Source organism: Hemiscyllium ocellatum, chromosome 35, assembly GCF_020745735.1.
Source record: "Hemiscyllium ocellatum isolate sHemOce1 chromosome 35, sHemOce1.pat.X.cur, whole genome shotgun sequence".
NCBI classification, from domain to species: Eukaryota; Metazoa; Chordata; class Chondrichthyes; order Orectolobiformes; family Hemiscylliidae; genus Hemiscyllium; species Hemiscyllium ocellatum.
This window is the reverse complement of record NC_083435.1, coordinates 40,829,609-40,846,474: the sequence shown is the minus strand read 5'-3', so window position 1 is coordinate 40,846,474 and position 16,866 is coordinate 40,829,609. Positions and strand designations below refer to the sequence as shown.

At 46.2% G+C, this 16,866-nt stretch overlaps 2 pseudogenes; one reads left to right on the top strand and one right to left on the bottom strand.

Annotated features, from left to right (window-relative positions):
* Window positions 1–5,226: 5,226 nt before the first annotated feature.
* On the bottom strand, window positions 5,227–5,374 carry LOC132833016 (U1 spliceosomal RNA; annotated as a pseudogene).
* Window positions 5,375–8,949: 3,575 nt separating this feature from the next.
* Window positions 8,950–16,866, top strand: part of LOC132832797 (zinc finger protein 91-like) — a 29,682-nt pseudogene continuing 21,765 nt past the window's right edge.

Genomic DNA, 16,866 nt, shown 5'->3' with positions numbered 1-16,866 from the left:
GAGCTGACCAAGGCCCTCGAGTCCTTCGAAAAGAATAAAACTCCCGGAAGCGACGGCTTACCGGTCGAGCTCTATTCCGCTCTGTGGGACTTGATTGGCCAGGACCTGCTGGAGGTGTATGTCAGTATGCTTCGGGCAGGTACCATGAGTGAATCCATGAGGAAAGGCATCATCACCCTCATCTACAGGCGGAAGGGGGAGAGGGAGGAACTCAAAAATTGGAGACCAATCTCATTTTTAAACACAGACTACAAAATCTTGTCAAAGATCATCGCCAACCGGGTCAGGTCTGCTCTGGGGTCGGTGATTCACCCTGACCAAACCTGTGCTGTGCCGGGCAGGAAGATTGCTGAGAGTCTCGCACTCCTCAGGGATACGAACGCCTACGTGCAGGACAGAGGGTTGGATGCCTGCCTGATCAGCCTGGACCAGGAGAAAGCCTTTGACAGGATATCACACAGGTATATGAGAGATGTTCTCTCCAAAATGGGCTTTGGGGAGGGAATCTGCAGTTGGATCAGACTGCTCTACACCAACATCGTCAGTGCAGTCTCAATCAATGGGTGGGAATCAGATAGCTTCCCAGTCAGATCTGGAGTCAGGCAGGGCTGCCCTCTCTCTCCTGCCTTGTTTGTGTGCTGCATAGAGCCATTTGCCAAGTCCATCAGGAAGGATGCGAGCCTGAGAGGGGTGACTATTCCGGGCAGCGGGGGCCTGCAGGTTAAGGCCTCCCTGTACATGGATGACGTCGCCGTTTTCTGGTCGAATCTGCTGTCCGTGTGCAGACTTATGTGCATTTGTGACCAGTTCGAACGGGCCTCGGGGGCCAAGGTAAACCGAGGCAAGAGTGAGGCCATGCTCTTCGGGAACTGGGCCGACCAATCCTCGATCCCCTTCACCGTCAGGACCGACCACCTGAAGGTGCTGGGTATTTGGTTCGGGGGGGCTGGGGCATGTGCCAGGTCTTGGGAGGAGCGTATCAGTAAAGTGAGGCAGAAACTGGGCAGATGGAAGCTACGGTCGCTCTCCATCACGGGAAAAAACCTGGTCATCAGGTGTGAGGCACTGTCATTGCTGTTGTACGTGGCACAGGTCTGGCCTATTCCCAGAACCTGTGCCGCTGCAGTCACCCGGGCCATCTTCCACTTCATGTGGAGATCAAAGATGGACCGGGTCCGAAGAGACACAATGTACAAAGACCGGTGCAATGGGGGAAAAAATACACCCAATGCCACCCTCACCCTGATGGCCACCTTTGTGTGTGGCTGCATCAAGCTGTGCGTGGATCCCCGGTACGCAAACACCAAGTGTCACTACGTACTGAGGTTCTACCTGTCCCCGGTGTTGCGAAGGATGGGCCTGGCCTCGCTGCCGCGGAATGCTCCGAGTAGTTGGACCGTTCCGTACCACCTGTCCTTCGTGGAGAAGTTTATGAAGAAAAACAGCTTTGACCACAAGTCCATCAGGAAGTGGTCAGCACGTAGCGTCCTCGAGACCCTTCAGGAAAAGGAGAGGGCGGATCCTGTTGAGTGGTTCCCTGAGCAGACTGTCAAAGCAATTCGGCAGAATGCCTCATCGCCAGAACTTTCCAACAAGCACCAAGACATGGCTTGGCTGGTGGTGAGAAGGGCTCTACCTGTGAGATCCCTTATGCACGCCCGGACTCTCAGCCGCACCGCACGCTGCCCTCGAAGTGGCTGCGGGGGGGAAGAGACTGTCACACACCTCCTTCTGGAATGTGCCTATGCAGAGGAAGTCTGGAGAGGAATGCAGTGGTGTTTGTCGAGGTTCGTCCCGAGCAGCGTCGTGACGCGGGACTCCGTGCTCTACGGCCTGTTCCCCGGGACGCACACCGAGACGAACATCAACTGCACCTGGAGGATCATCAACTCGGTGAAGGACGCTCTCTGGGTGGTCCGAAACCTGTTGATCTTCCAGCTGAAGGAGTTGACCCCGACTGAGTGTTGCAGACTGGCACATTCCAAGGTCCAGGACTACGTGTTGAGGGACGCGCTGAAGCTTGGGGCAGCTGCCGCCAAGGCGCGGTGGGGAAAGACCACCGTGTAACATCTGCCTGTCTAAAGAAGATCAGGGGGCCCATGCAGTCATTTGGGCTCTGCTGACACCTCAGCTCAATATATGGGCGTAGGAGAGAGAAATGCACAGACCTGTATAAAATGATAATTCTGATCTGTGTATGTAAATGTTTACATATGTATGGCATGACCAACTGTACAGACCATCAAATTATTTTATGATTAAAATATATTTTTGAAATATAAAAAAAAATGTGACCCCCAGTGATTGAATCCTCCACTCTGGGGAAAAGCTTCTTGCTGTCCATCCTGTGTATACTTTTCATGATTTTTTAGGCCTCAATCAGGGCCCTCCTCAACCTCTCTCTTCTCAATGAAAATAATCCTAATCTACTGAACCTCTCTTCATAGTTAGCCATGGTCCACATTCTTTCAGCAATGTTGGGACCAGAACGTAGTATTCCTAATGTGGCCGAACCAAAGTCTGAAACAACTGTAAGATGACCTGCCAACTCTTGTACCCAATACCCCGTCTGATGAAGGAAAGCATGCCGTATGCCTTTTTGACCACTCTACTGATGTACGCTGCCACCTTCAGGGAACAATGGACCTGAACACCAAGATCTCTCTGTACATCAATTTTCCCCAGGACTTTTCCATTTACTCTATAGTTCACTCTGGAATTTGATCTTCCAAGATCCATCACCTCGCATTTGTCCGGAGTGAACACCATCTGCCATTTCTCTGCCCAACTCACCAATCTGCCTGTATTCTGCGGTATTCTCTGACAGACCCCTTCACTATCTGCTCCTCCACCAATCTTAGTTTCATCTGCAAACTTGCTCATGAAGCAACCCACACGTTCCTGCAAATCATTTATGTACATCACAAGCAACAGTGATCCCAGCACAGATCCCTGTGGAACACCATTGGTCACAGCTCTCCATTTTGAGAAGCTCCCCTCCATTAATCCTCTCTGTCTGCTGTTGCCTCACCTGTTCTCCATCCATCTAGCTAGAACAGCCTAGACCCTGTGCGTCTTCACCTTCTCCATCAGCTTACCATAAAGAACCTTATCAAAGTCCATGTGTTTACTATGGAAAAGGACATTAAAGAAATAGATGGTAACACTTTGCAAAATGCCCATATTACTGAGGAGAAAGTGCTGGATGTCTTGAAACGAATAAAGGTGGATAAAACCCCAGGACCTGATAAGGTGTACCCTAGAACTCTGCAGGAAGTTAGGGAAGTGATTGCTCGGCCTCTTGCTGAGATATTTGTATCATCGATAGTCACAGGTGAGGTGCTGGAAGACTGGAGGTTGGCTAACGTGGTGTCACTCTTTAAGAGGGGTAGTAAGGACAAGCCAGGGAACTATAGACCAGTGAGCCTGATGTCCATGGTGGGCAAGTTGTTGGAGGGAATTCTGAGGGACATGATGTACATGTATTTGGAAAGGCAAGGACTGATTAGGGATAGTCAACATGGATTTGCGTGTGGGAAATCATGTTTCGCAAACTTGATTGAGTTTTTTGAAGAAGTAACAAAGAGGATTGATGAGGGCAGAGCGGTAGATGTGATCTATATGGACTTCAGTGAGGCGTTTGACAAAGGTTCCCCAAGGGAGACTGGTTAGCAAGGTCAGGGCTCACAGAATAAAGGGAGAACTAGGCATTTGGGACCGAACTGGTTCAAAGGTAGAAGACAAAGGGTGGTGGTGGGAGGTTGTTTTTCAGACTGGAGGCCTGTGACCAGTGGAGTGCCACAAGGATCAGTGCTGGGTCCTCTATTTTCTGTCATTTACATATATGATTTGGATGTGAGCATGAGAGGTGTAGTTAGTAAGTTTGCTTATGACACCACAATTGGAGGTGTAGTGGACAGTGAAGAAGGTTACCTCAGATTACAACAGGATCTTGATCAGATGGGCCAATGGGCTGAGAAGTGGCAGATGGAGTTTAACTCAGATAAATGTGAGGTGCTGCATTTTGAAAACAAATCTTAGCAAGACGCATACACTTAATGGTAAGGTCCTAGGGAGTGTTGCTGAACAAAGAGACCTTGGAGTGCCGGTTCATAGCACCTTGAAAGAGGAGTCCCAGGTAGATAGGATCGTGAAAAAGGCGTTTGGTATGCTTTCTTTTATTGTCAGAGTATTGAGTACAGGAGTTGGGAGGTCATATTGCGACTGTACAGGGCATTGGTTAGGCCACTGTTGGAATATTGCATGCAATTCTGGTCTCCTTCCTATCGGAAAGATGTTGTGAAACCTGAAAGGGTTCAGAAAAGATTTACAAGGATGTTGCCGGGGTTGAAGGATTTGAGCTAGAGGGAGAGGCTGAACAGGCTGGGGCTGTTTTCCCAGGAGCATCGGAGGCTGAGGGGTGACTTTAAGAGGTTCATAAAATCATGAGGGAAATGGATAGAATAAATAGACAAAGTCTTTTCTCTGGGGTCTGGTGGTCCAGAACGAGAGGGATATGTTTAGGGTGAGCGGGTCAAAGATATAAAAGCGACCTCAGGGTCAAAGTTTTGACTTAGAGGCTGGTACGTGTATGGAATGAGCTGCCAGAGGAAGTGGTGGAGGCTGGTACAATTGCAACATTTCAAAGGCATTTGGATGTGAATATGAATAGGAAGGATTGAGGGATATGGGCCGGGTGCTGGCAAGTAGGACTAGGTAGGACTGGGTTGGGGTATCAGGTTGGCATGGACGGGTTGGACCCAAGGGTGTGTTTCCATGCTGTACATCTGAATGACTGTATAAGAGTGTGCAGCATGGGCAATTTGGGCCGAACAGCCTGCCTCCATACTGTAAAGTTGTATGATTAGATGACAGTATCCACCGTCTCCTTTTACCTGGAGCTGGTGGTGAAGAATCAGTGGACAGAGCTGAATATATTCTGTCGAATAAATTGCTGAAAGAGGCACTTTGAGCAATACTGGAATAGACAGGCAGTAAACAGAGGGAAATGGAGCAAATGCGGGCGCAGATTTGGTTATTTGAAGGGCTTGGTCCTCTTATGAAAAGCTTGGAAGATAGAGGTTTATTGCAGGATGAAGTAAGACATGCGGAATTATTTGCCGATTTGGGTGAAATTGAATTGAATATAGCTGCGCGGGACATAGGAAGCCGCATGAAGCACAAGTGAGCGCCATCTACTGAAAGATCTGCTTTTTGCTTGTAAATCAGGGGAGAGCGCGAACGCAGTCCCCCACTACCACAAATTTTGCAAACGAGTATCCCGCATTTGGGGACATCGCAGGCGTCAGCACACCCGAAGTGCAATGGGATAGCCTCGTCCTGGGAGAACCACTTTTTTTTATTTCAAAAATATACTTTATTCATAAAATAATTTGATGGTGTGCCAGTTGGTCATGCCATACATACGTAAACTTTGACATACAGAGATCAGAATTTACAATTTTTATATACAGGTCTGTACACTTTTCAATCATCTGCCCATATATTGAGCTGAGGCGTCAGCAGAGCCCAAATGACTGCATGGGCCCCCTGTTCTTCTTTAGACAGGCAGATGTTACACGGTGGTCTTTCCCCACCGCGCCTTGGCGGCAGCTGCCCCAAGCTTCAGCGCCTCCCTCAACACGTTGTCCTGGACCTTGGAATGTGCCAGTCTGCAACACTCAGTCGGGGTCAACTCCTTCAGCTGGAAGATCAACAGGTTTCGGACCGCCCAGAGAGCGTCCTTCACCGAGTTGATGATCCTCCAGGCACAATTCGTCTCGGTGTGCGTCCCGGGGAACAGGTCGTAGACCACGGAGTCCCGTGTCATGGCGCTGCTCGGGACGAACCTCGACAAACACCACTGCATTCCTCTCCAGACTTCCTCTGCATAGGCACATTCCAGAAGGAGGTGTGTGACAGTCTCTTCCCACCGTCAGGTGGTCAGTCCTGACGGTGAAGGGGATTGAGGATTGGTCGGCCCAGTTCCCGAAGAGCATGACCTCGCTCTTCCCTTGGTATACCTTGGCCCCTGAGGCCCGTTCGAACTGGTCACATATGCACATGAGTCTGCGCACGGACACCCGAGAAGCAGAGAACCACCTTGTTGATCATGGTATCTCCCCTGCCAGGTAAGTATGCTCATTACTCTCACTCGTTCAAACCCAACAATTGACAATAAACAATAGGTGCAGGAGTAGGCCATTCTGCCCTTCAAGCCTGCACTACCATTCAATATGATCATGGCTGATCATCCTTAATCAGTATCCTGTTCCTGCCTTATCTCCCTAACCTTTGATTCCACAATCCTTGAGAGCTCTATCCAACTCTTTCTTCAATGAATCCAGAGACTGGGCCTCCACTGCCCTCTGGGGCAGAGCACTCCACACACCCACCACTCTCTGGGTGAAGAAGTTTCTCCTCATCTCTGTCCCAAATGGTCTACCCCGTATTTTTAAGCTGTGTCCTCTGGTTCGGGACTCACCCATCAGCGGAAACATGTTTGCTGCCTCCAGAGTGTCCAATCCTTTAATAATCTTATATGTCTCAATCAGATCCCCTCTCAGTCTTCTAAACTTGGCCATCTAGCCTCCTCATATTCCCCAGCAAATCAGGGGACCATGATCAAAAGGCAGGGAAATAGACTTGACATACAGAATGCCCATCATAGAACTAAATTTGGATTGCGTTTAAGGGGCTAAATAGTCTCCACCTGTTGCTGTAAGTTGTTTCCAACAATGTAACATCATTGATAGGAGACAAACAATCCCATCCCTGTCCCTTCCCCATGCTTCCTGTTCCCTGGGCTATAACTGAGTGGTAACTTGTTATTTTATTTGAGTTCAATAATTCCAATGATTTAACAAGTTCTGTTTAATCAAAGTAATTAGAATCAGGATCACAAAATAATGATGAATAACATGAATAATAATAAACCAACTCAGTTGCTGGTTTATAATGGCCCTAATTTGAAACCAGGCAGAAACATTTTTTTGAATTGCTGGTGTCATGCTTAAGAACTGATTGATTATTTCAGAGGAGCCTCTTGTGGAGCAGTGGTAGTGCTCCAAATTTGCCCCAGGAGGCTGGAACAAGTCCCATTTGCTCCAGAGTTGTGGACCAGGTTGATTAGAAAATATCACAACAATTTAATTATGAAACAGAAACACAAAATCACCGTGTCTGGAGGATTTTCTCCAGATACAGAGCAAGAGGAACTGCAGTGCCTTCTCCAACTATTAGATATGCTGTGTTCGGAGGATTCCATATTTACCCAGTGAGTAAGGCAGGAGAGTCTTGGTCCTGATCTGGATGTGAGTGACCCAGGTTGATCCAACTTTGTCTAACCCATGCTGTACCTTCTCTGCAAGTGTTTGTTATGGCTGTGTACGTGTGGAGAAGTTATTCTAACCCCACTTTAAAATTAGAGTGTTACTCCTTCAAGTTCATAGCAGATGTTTGTTAAATGTAATGAAGGATTTCTGCCTCAATCACCCTTTTAGACACTGGGATATCCAGACACACATGACCCTCTGGGTGAGAAACTACTACTTAACTCCCTTCTGATTCTGACATTAATGACATTAAATAATTCCTCCCTGGTAATTGAGCTCTCTGCTCAAAAAAATAAGATTGAACCACCCCTTGGTTGCCTCTGTCACTTCTCTCTTTTCCATGAGCCACCTGGACAAACTCCCATCAATGCACTCCCCCATTCCTGCTCTTTATCGAAACTCACAACTTTCTCTAGTTTCTCTCCTATTTCCCCTCAGGCCCTCTCTGAGCTCATTTTCTCCATGAGAGCCACCTCCTGTTTCCTTGAACAGATTCTTATGAAATAGTTGATCACTTAACATCCCTTCTTGATCCCTATGTATATTGATATCGTTCATGGTTCTCATTCTCTGATATTGTCCCTTTAACAAGTAATTTATGCTGTTAACACTCATTTCCTCAAAGATACTAACCTTTTAGCTATTTGCTCTTCCAACATATTGCCCCATTTCCAACCTCTCTTACTCTTCAAAGTCATTAGAATTGTTACCTTCCAAATACTGGAAAGTGACCTAGAGTCATGAAAGAGGTAAGGGTCCAGGGACAGAGCCAGGGATCAAGCAAGAAGTGAGGCATCAGAAGAGAGAGTGAGGTACTTTTTTACAAGGAAGTGATTCATGTCTCGAATGAACTTCCAGAGGAAGTGATGGATGCGGGTACAGTTACAACATTTATGAGACATTTAGATAGGTACATGAATAAGGAATGTTTGGAGATACTGTATATGGGCCAATCACAGCCAGGTGGGACTAGTTTAGTTTGAGATTATAGTCAGCAAGGACTCGTTGGACCAAAGGGTCTGTTTCTGTGCTGTGTGACTATCACTTGAAGAGTGTGAATGGCTTATAGAGAAGTTGGCAAGAGACATTATTCCGCAGGTCAGTCCCCAGTGACAACTTTATATTCTTAACAGTCACTGACCACAGATTCACTTTCCAGGCCATCACTTACATGTCCCTCTCTCTTGTGCATGTGCTGATCCCACCACTGTAGATCATCACTGCCTTGATCCTGTGGGCCTTACTTTTGTGATCTGCAATGAAACACTTCTGAGGATATACACCCCACATTAAACTTGTCAGTTTGAAAGTCTCCGAGGATGAAGAATGCTATTCCCACATTAGAAATCTCTGTCAAACATTTATCAGGGGAACTGAGACAGCAGCTGTAATAAGTGAGGTTTTATTCAAATGGGACAGTGACAAGTTTAAATCCCCACCTGATCTGCTGCTCAAAGTCACCTCCATTTCCCCGGTCAGTTTCCCAAGTTTCGGGAAACTCATGTTGCTCCAGAAATATTTGTATTGACTGTGAGAGACGTCAATCAGAGAGTCCACCCACTCTGCTCATTGTCTCCTCTTCCTCTTCCAGAGCCGGTTCACTTCCTATAGGGACTGAAAACCAAGTGAGGAGATGGTGAGTGAAGGAGCAGCTTTAATACAAATTGTATCCCATAATATCCACACCAATCTTCAGGCAGTCTGACTATCCTGTAGGTAATCAGGGGTGGAAATGTCCCTTATGCTGTGTAAGAAGATCCAGCTGAGAGAGCTGTTTACTCGGTGCTTTGTGCTGAACTGTGTGACTGGAGCTGTGTGTTGGATATTGAGTGTGTTTATTGGAAGCATTTCCCTCTGATTTCCAGGCTGAGTTTTGTTGATGGCTCATTCCTGAATATGAGAAGGTGGGGTGTCATTATCTGAGAGATGCAGGGATCTGAGGATTCTTACTGATTTCCTGTTGTTGCGTTCTCTGTGTTGGGAGCTGGTTGTTGTCCTGTGGACAATATTGCGTTCTTCCTATCTCAGTAATCTCTTTAGTAAATAAACTATTCGAAAAACATGCCCTTGGGCTAGCATGGAGCCTGGTCAATGTTGGGTTGTAGCAGAGAGACACCAGGACCAAAAGTGTTACTGACTAAAGAGTGACGGAGCTGCTTTAACTCAGGGTTTACTACAAGAAGTAAATTTCTGGAATGAGAGGTAAATGAAAGAAAATAAAAAGGTGTGGATCAAGAGGCCGACCTGCACTGACACCAGCGGCAGAGTCACATCATAACCCACATTGTGATGTGTGTGTGTATGGACAAAGAAGCTGATTGGTTGTGGACCCAAGGGGGCCACAATCAAGGAGTCTCAGTCCCTGGAATTGTCCAAAAGTTACAAGGTTCTTGCAAACTGTATAGATGAGAGTGGGTACTGCAGGGAGGATGGGCAAACTGACGACGGCACCTTGGTATAGGGAGCCTTTCAAGTGGCCAGAGGAAATGGAAATGCGTTTGTGGTAGGGGACACTACGGTAAGGAGGATAGATATTATTCTTGGCAGCCAAGAGCAGTGAGAAGACTGTGTTGACTGTCTGGTACCAGAGTTTAGGATAGGGGGTGAAGAAGAGCTTGGAGAGGGAGGGGAGGGATCCAATTGTTGTTGTTCCTGTTGGTACTAACAACATGATAGGACTCGAAAGGAAACTGTGCTGAAAGATTTTAAACAGGAGCTAAATTAGAAAGCAAACCCTCCAAGGTGACTACCTTGGGTCTCTGGGTGACTGCCTGAGTCATGAACAAAGTGGTGCAGAATAAATAAAATCAAGGAGTTTAATACATGCCTCAAACATTGTTGTGGCTGGACTAGGTTTCAATTCGTAGGGCACTGACACCAGTACTGAAGTAGAAGGGAGCTGTTCACCTGTTCTGGTGGGTCAGGTTATTGTGCTGGGACCAGTGTCTTGGCAAAATGAATAACTAGGGCTATGTAAAGGGCTTGAAAGTAATCAGGGGTAGGGGGCCTCTACAGTAGGCATGGGTTTGGGGGAGGGGATATGTTTGATTTTAAAGCAAGAGGATATGGCAGCAATACAGTGTGGCTATTTGGGTAACGATACCCAAAGTGGGACAGGAAAGTACAGAGTATAGAAACATAGAAAAACATCAATAAAACAGTCAAAGCTGGAAACAATTGTAAAAAGCCAAAATTATGGCTCTTTATTTGAACATTCATAGTTTTGGAGCAAAACAAATGAACTAATGGCACAAATACAGATGAATACCTGTATAAAATATGATTGTGTAGCCACTGTGGAAACTTGGTTACTAGGAAATCAATACTGGGAACTAAATATTGAGTGATATGACTTTTTGAAAAAGTGGTGAAATTAGCATTGTTGGTATAGGATGGAATAAGTACAAAAGCAAGAAATGATAGAATCAACACAGACCTTCCAAAGAGCATCCCACCCAGATCCAGCACCTGATCCTATCCCTCCAACAACGCATTTCCAGTAGCTAATGCACCTAGCCTGCACATCCCTAGATACTACGGGACAATTTTGCATGGCCAGTCTACCTAGCCTGCACATCTTTTGACTGTGGGGGGAAGTGGAGCACTCGGAGGCAATCCACACAGACACAGGGAGAATATGCTAAACTCCACACAGACTGTCGTGGAATCAAACTTTGGTTCATGGTGCTCTGAGGCAGCAATGTTGTAGAATCCTTCTGGGTAGAGGTGAAAACTAAAAAGGGGAAGGAGGCATTAGTAGCAGTAGTCTCTTAGCCCTGTAACAATAGCGATACAGTGTAACAAAGAATAAATCAGGAGATAATGAAGGCATGGAACAAAGGCAGTACATTAATCATGAGTGACTTTAACCTTGATGTAGATTGGGATAGTTATATTAGCAGAGTTGGCAACGAGGAAGAATCCATAGTCCATTCGGGACAGATTCCAGAACAGCGACTGCTGGACAAGTATATGGCCAGCAGTAAATTCAGGGACGTGTAGGTTAGGTTGATCTGAGATTAAAATAAATGCTCGGCACAACATCATGGGCTAAAGGCCTGTACTGTGCTGTACTTTTCTATATTCTAACAATTTATTGCGAATTCATAGCAAACTTTGTTCTCTTTTTAATAAATCAAGCTGCTGCTTATCATCCAACGGTCACCTTCAGCTCCCAGCTTACAGTTTATGGCTTCAAACCAAAAATGATGTAAATAAAGAAACAAACAACAAGGGTTCTGATAACTCTGGTATTTGAGGCAGGCCGGTGAAAGTTCACTCAGGTTAATATTGATATGGAGGGGCTGTTTGAGGAGGAGAGGCTGAAGAAGTTTGGCTTGTACATTTGGCCCAATGATTCCACACCGACCCTCCGACGAGCATTCCACCCCGATGCACCTCCTAACCTATTCCTGTAACCCTGCATTTCCCATGGTGAATCCACAGGAAATTTAGCATGACCAATCCACTTAACCTGCACATCTTTGGACTGGAAGAGGAAACTGGAGCATCTGGAGGAAACCCACTCAGACACGGGGAGAATATGCAAACTCCACACACGCTGTCCATCGGAGTTTAGAAGGATGAGAGTGAGCTTATTGGACATTGTCAGGGAACTTGACAGGTTCGAGTTTGAGTTATAAAGAAAGGCTGGAAAGTTTGGGACTTTTTCACTGGAGCGTAGGAGGTTGACAGGCAACTTTATAGAAGTTGATGAAATAAGAGAGCTATAGATAGAGTTACTGGTAACTCTAGGTCTTTTCTCAAGGGTGGGGAGTTTCAAGACTGGGGACACATTTTTAAGGTGAGAGGAGAGAGATTTTAAAAATATACGAGGGGCAACTTTTTTATACAGAGGGTGGCTCACGTGTAGAATGAACTTCCTGAGGGAGTGATGGATGTGGACACAATTACAAGATATTTGGAATAGTACATGAATGGGAAAGGTTTTGAGGAATGTGGGCCAGGAGCAGGCAGGTGGAGTGAGGTTAGACCAAATGGTTTGATTCTGTGCTGTATGGCTTTATGACTCCATGAGTAGAGATTATTTTGATAGTCTAGGACCAGAGGCGTTAATCTCAGAGTAAGGGGTCACTCATTTAAGACTGAGATGAGGATAACTTTCATTTTTCAGAGGGTAATGATTCTGTACCAGAGAGGGCTGTTGAGACTGGATCACTAAGTATATTCAAGGCTGAGATGGACAGATTTTTAATCAGTGAGGGAATTAAGGGTTGTGGGCATAAAGGGAGGAGACTGGAGTTGAGTATTATTTGATCATCCATGATCTTGTTGAATGGTGACACAGAGCTGATGGGCTGAATGGCCTATTTCTGATCCTACATCTTATAGTCTTTTATATGGAGCCTTTTATGTCCAGGTTGTCACATAGTATTGTACAGCCAGCAAAGTAGTTTTGAAATGTAGTTATTGTTTCATGGTACAAAATGTGACAGTCATTATGCACAGCAAGCTCCCACAAACAACAGCGTGTTAATAACCAGAGAATGTGTTTTTATTTGAGTTGATTAAAGAATTGTGGTAATCCCTGCAGAGTGTGGTATTACCTCAAAGTGATATGAATCCCAGACCTCTAACAAGACAACTAAAACCAACATTGTCTAAACAGTACCAATTATACAATGATACGCTAATGACAGAAGAGATCTTTAAGTCCTTTAACTTCTAACATGTTTGAACATCCCAGCCCACAGTTCTAATTTATGAATGGTTTTCAGCTGGTTTCGAGGAACCAGTCTCACATCAAACCCTACCCACCCCCCAGTTTTCAATAGGTTCATGTCTCTCAATTTCACTGAATTGTAACTTGAAGTGACTGTCAAATGAACCATCTGCCAACATTGAGGCCCACTCCAGTGATTCCTACTCTGGCCTTGTCAGGATGAATATTCTGGAGTCTTTAGATTGTCACAGGATCTGTCTCTTCAATCAGAAATTATGCCCCCTCCCACATTTTCCTGGCAGACCACAGAAAGGACACCCCTTCCTCTCCAGTGACCACACTGATTGCAGTCCTTGGCTCCGGTGTCTCTCTCACTCTCTCTTTCTCTGTAATTTTGAAGACTAAATGGTCTGTGCAGTCAGCACCAGCTGTTCTTGCCTCTATTTTGGGAGTGATAACTTTGCATCTTACTTAGCAATTTCCAACCTGTCATCATGGTAACCAAGCAGAGTTATATAATCTCACAACAAACCCTCCTTTCCAGAGTGTCCAATTTTCCATGAAGTTAGAAAGATACCTTCAATATAACAGTCTCATAAGCATCTCATTCATCATGCAATCCTGATTTTTCGACTGTGGGAAGGATTGGAATGATCTGGGGACACAGATTTCTCCCAGTTTCTCAGAAGAGGGTGTGTTTGATCATCCATTCAATATTTTTTTCCTGAAGACACATTAACATTGTGTCTCACTTTCATGTGCTGAGCTCCGGCGTGGCTGTGAATGGAAGTGTTCATGGAGCTTCCACTTCCCCCTAATCTCCGGATACAGTGCATTATCCTCCTCCATTTCTGCCACCTACAATCAGACCCCATCACCAGAGATATATTTCCCTCCCTACCCCTATCTGCATTCTGCAGAGACCCACCCCCGCCACAACCCAGCCTTCACACCTGCCACCTTCCCTTGCTGCTGCAAGAGGTGTAAACCTGCATCCAGATCTCCCTCCTCACCTCCATCTAAGGCCCCAAAGGATCTTTTCACATCTGGCAGAGAGTTTCCTGCACACCCACCCACTCATCTACTGTGTCTGTTGCTCTCAATGTGTCCTCCTCTACATCGAAGAAAGAATTCCTCTACAAAGAATCCCATTGCCCTGTGGCCGACCACTTCAACTCACCTCCCACTCCACCAAGGACATGCAAGTACTGGGCCTCCTCCACCTTCAAATCCAAACCACTTGATGACTGGAGGAAGAACACTGCATCTTCAGCCTTGGGATCCTTCAACCATGTGGCATCAATATCGACTTCACTGGTTTCCAAATCTCTCCTCCCCCCCACCTCATCCCAAGTCCAACCCTCCAACTTCGCACCGCCCTCTTGACATATCCTACCTGACCATCTTCCTCCCACCTATCCACTCCACCCTCCCACTCACCTATCACACATCCCCCCCACCTGCACCTACCTATCACCTTCCCCCCAGTCCCAACCCCACCCTCCTATTTATATCTCAGTCCCCTTCCCATCACACATTCCTGATGAACGGCTTATGCCCGAAACGTTGACTCTCCTACTCCTCGGATCCTGCCTGACCATGTTATACTTTTCCAGTGCCACACTTTTTGACTCTCCAGCATCTGCAGTCCTCACTTTCTCCCTGTGGTCATGGAGCTGCCTTCTCCTGTTACTGGTTGTCCACAATTCTCAAGATGTATGAGGGAGTTGTAGGAAGTCATGTTTCCTTTTCTTGGTTTACAGAAGGATTGCACCATACTACACCAGAGAATACAGAGAGGATAGTCACTGCAGATGGATCCTGCCTATCATCAGCTGTACAACGGTGGGGAGATATCCAGTCCCATCATCGCATTGTTCAACACAGCGAAGGTTGGGCAGTGAAACCATCTTCTGGAAATTGGTCAGGTCAGGGGAGCTTTGACGTATCATCAGATCTGAAACTGGTCAGTGATGTGGAGCCTTCCATCAGAACCAGCCTTTCTGAAGGTTCGCTGTGGGTGATTGGTGAGGGTGAGGCAGGGAAGAAATCTGAGTGGTCTGCAAGTGTGGTGAGAGCTTCAATCCTTGAGCCTCTTGAATCACTGACTCATTCCTACAGGGGAGAGGCCATTCAAGTATGAGGTGGTGTGAGGAGGGCTCCGTAGGTTCATAGAATCTGGTGACACGTAAAGTGCATTTGTTACAAACGCTGTTAACACAAAGCTATTCCATGGAAGTTAAACCATTCAAGTGTGAAGTTTGTGATAAATATTTTGTAACGTCTACAACCCTCTTGAGACACCAGATGATTCACACAGGGGAGAAACCCTTCAGGTGTGAGGTTTGTGAAAAGGCTTTCGCCTACTCCTTCCACCTGCTAACACACCAGATGATTCACACCGGGGAGAAACCCTTCCAGTGTGACATTTGTGAAAAGGCTTTTACCGATTCTTCTCACCTCCTGAGACATCAGAGAACTCACACAGGGCAGAAACCATTCACATGCAAAGTGTGTGACAAATCGTTCTCCCAGTCATCGACCCTTCATGTACACCAGCGCATTCACACAGGGGAGAAACCATTCACATGCGAAGTATGTGACAAATCATTCTCAGATTTAGCGCACCTTCGCAGACACCAACGTATTCACACAGGGGAGAAACCATTTACCTGTGGTACGTGTGACAAATCATTCTCACAGTCTTCAACCCTTCATGTACACCAACGTGTTCACACTGGGGAGAAACCTTTTATATGTGAGATTTGTGATAAATCATTCTCGGTTTCATCAACTCTGCGTAATCACCAACGTATTCACACGGGGGAGAAACCATTCACCTGCAAGGTATGTGACAAATCATTTTCGATGTCATCACACCTCCGTATACACCAACGCTTCCACACAGGGGAGAAACCGTTCACTTGTGAGGTGTGTGACAAATCATTCTCAACATTATCACACCTCCGTGTTCACCAACGCATTCATACAGGGGAGAAGCCATTCAGGTGTGAGGTGTGTGAGAAACTGTTCTCAAGCTCATCCACTCTCCTGCTCCATCAAAGGATTCATACAGGGGAGAGACCGTTTATATGTGATGTTTGTGACAAATCATTTTCACGATCATCGAATCTCCTGCTTCACTGGAAGATCCACACAGGGGAGTAATAGTTCAAGTGTGAGGTTTTTGACAAAGTTTTTTATAATGTTACTCCTGGGGCAGAATGGGATTCATGCAGTGTTTGTGACAAGGCTCTTACCCATTCCTCTGTTCTCCTACTGCACTAGCTGGTTCCCACAGGAGAGAAAACATTCAGGGATGAGGTGTGTGACATAGCCAGCATATTATTAGCATTCAAACAGGAGAGAGACTCTGTGTAATAAGCAATTCAGACAGTTGTTGGATCTCCTAGAACATGAGTGAACCCACACAAAGTCTAACCAGTCAGGTTCCTGCCAATCTGTACTCAGAGTGTTTCCCTGTACCCAGTCTCACTGTGCAGGATGTTCAGTGGGACTGGGACACAGAACAAGAAGCAGCTTTCACTCCCATCAAACAACTAGTGATGACATCACCAGTGCTGAGGGATGATGATGTAACAATGGAGTCACCCTGCAGTGTGATGTCAGTGAAACAGGACTTGGAGTAACCCCCAGGCAGTGAGGACAGCCCGCTGTGTTTGTATCCAGAGGGTTTACACAAACTGAACAGCTCTGTAGACAAATTGAGAAAGAGAGTGTGAATATTGACTTTGCTTTTACCAATGCCTGTTTGTGACAGAGAAAGTGATGGTGGACTCTGACCACAAGCTAATTCACAGGATGTCTCTCAAACCACTTTGATCTTTT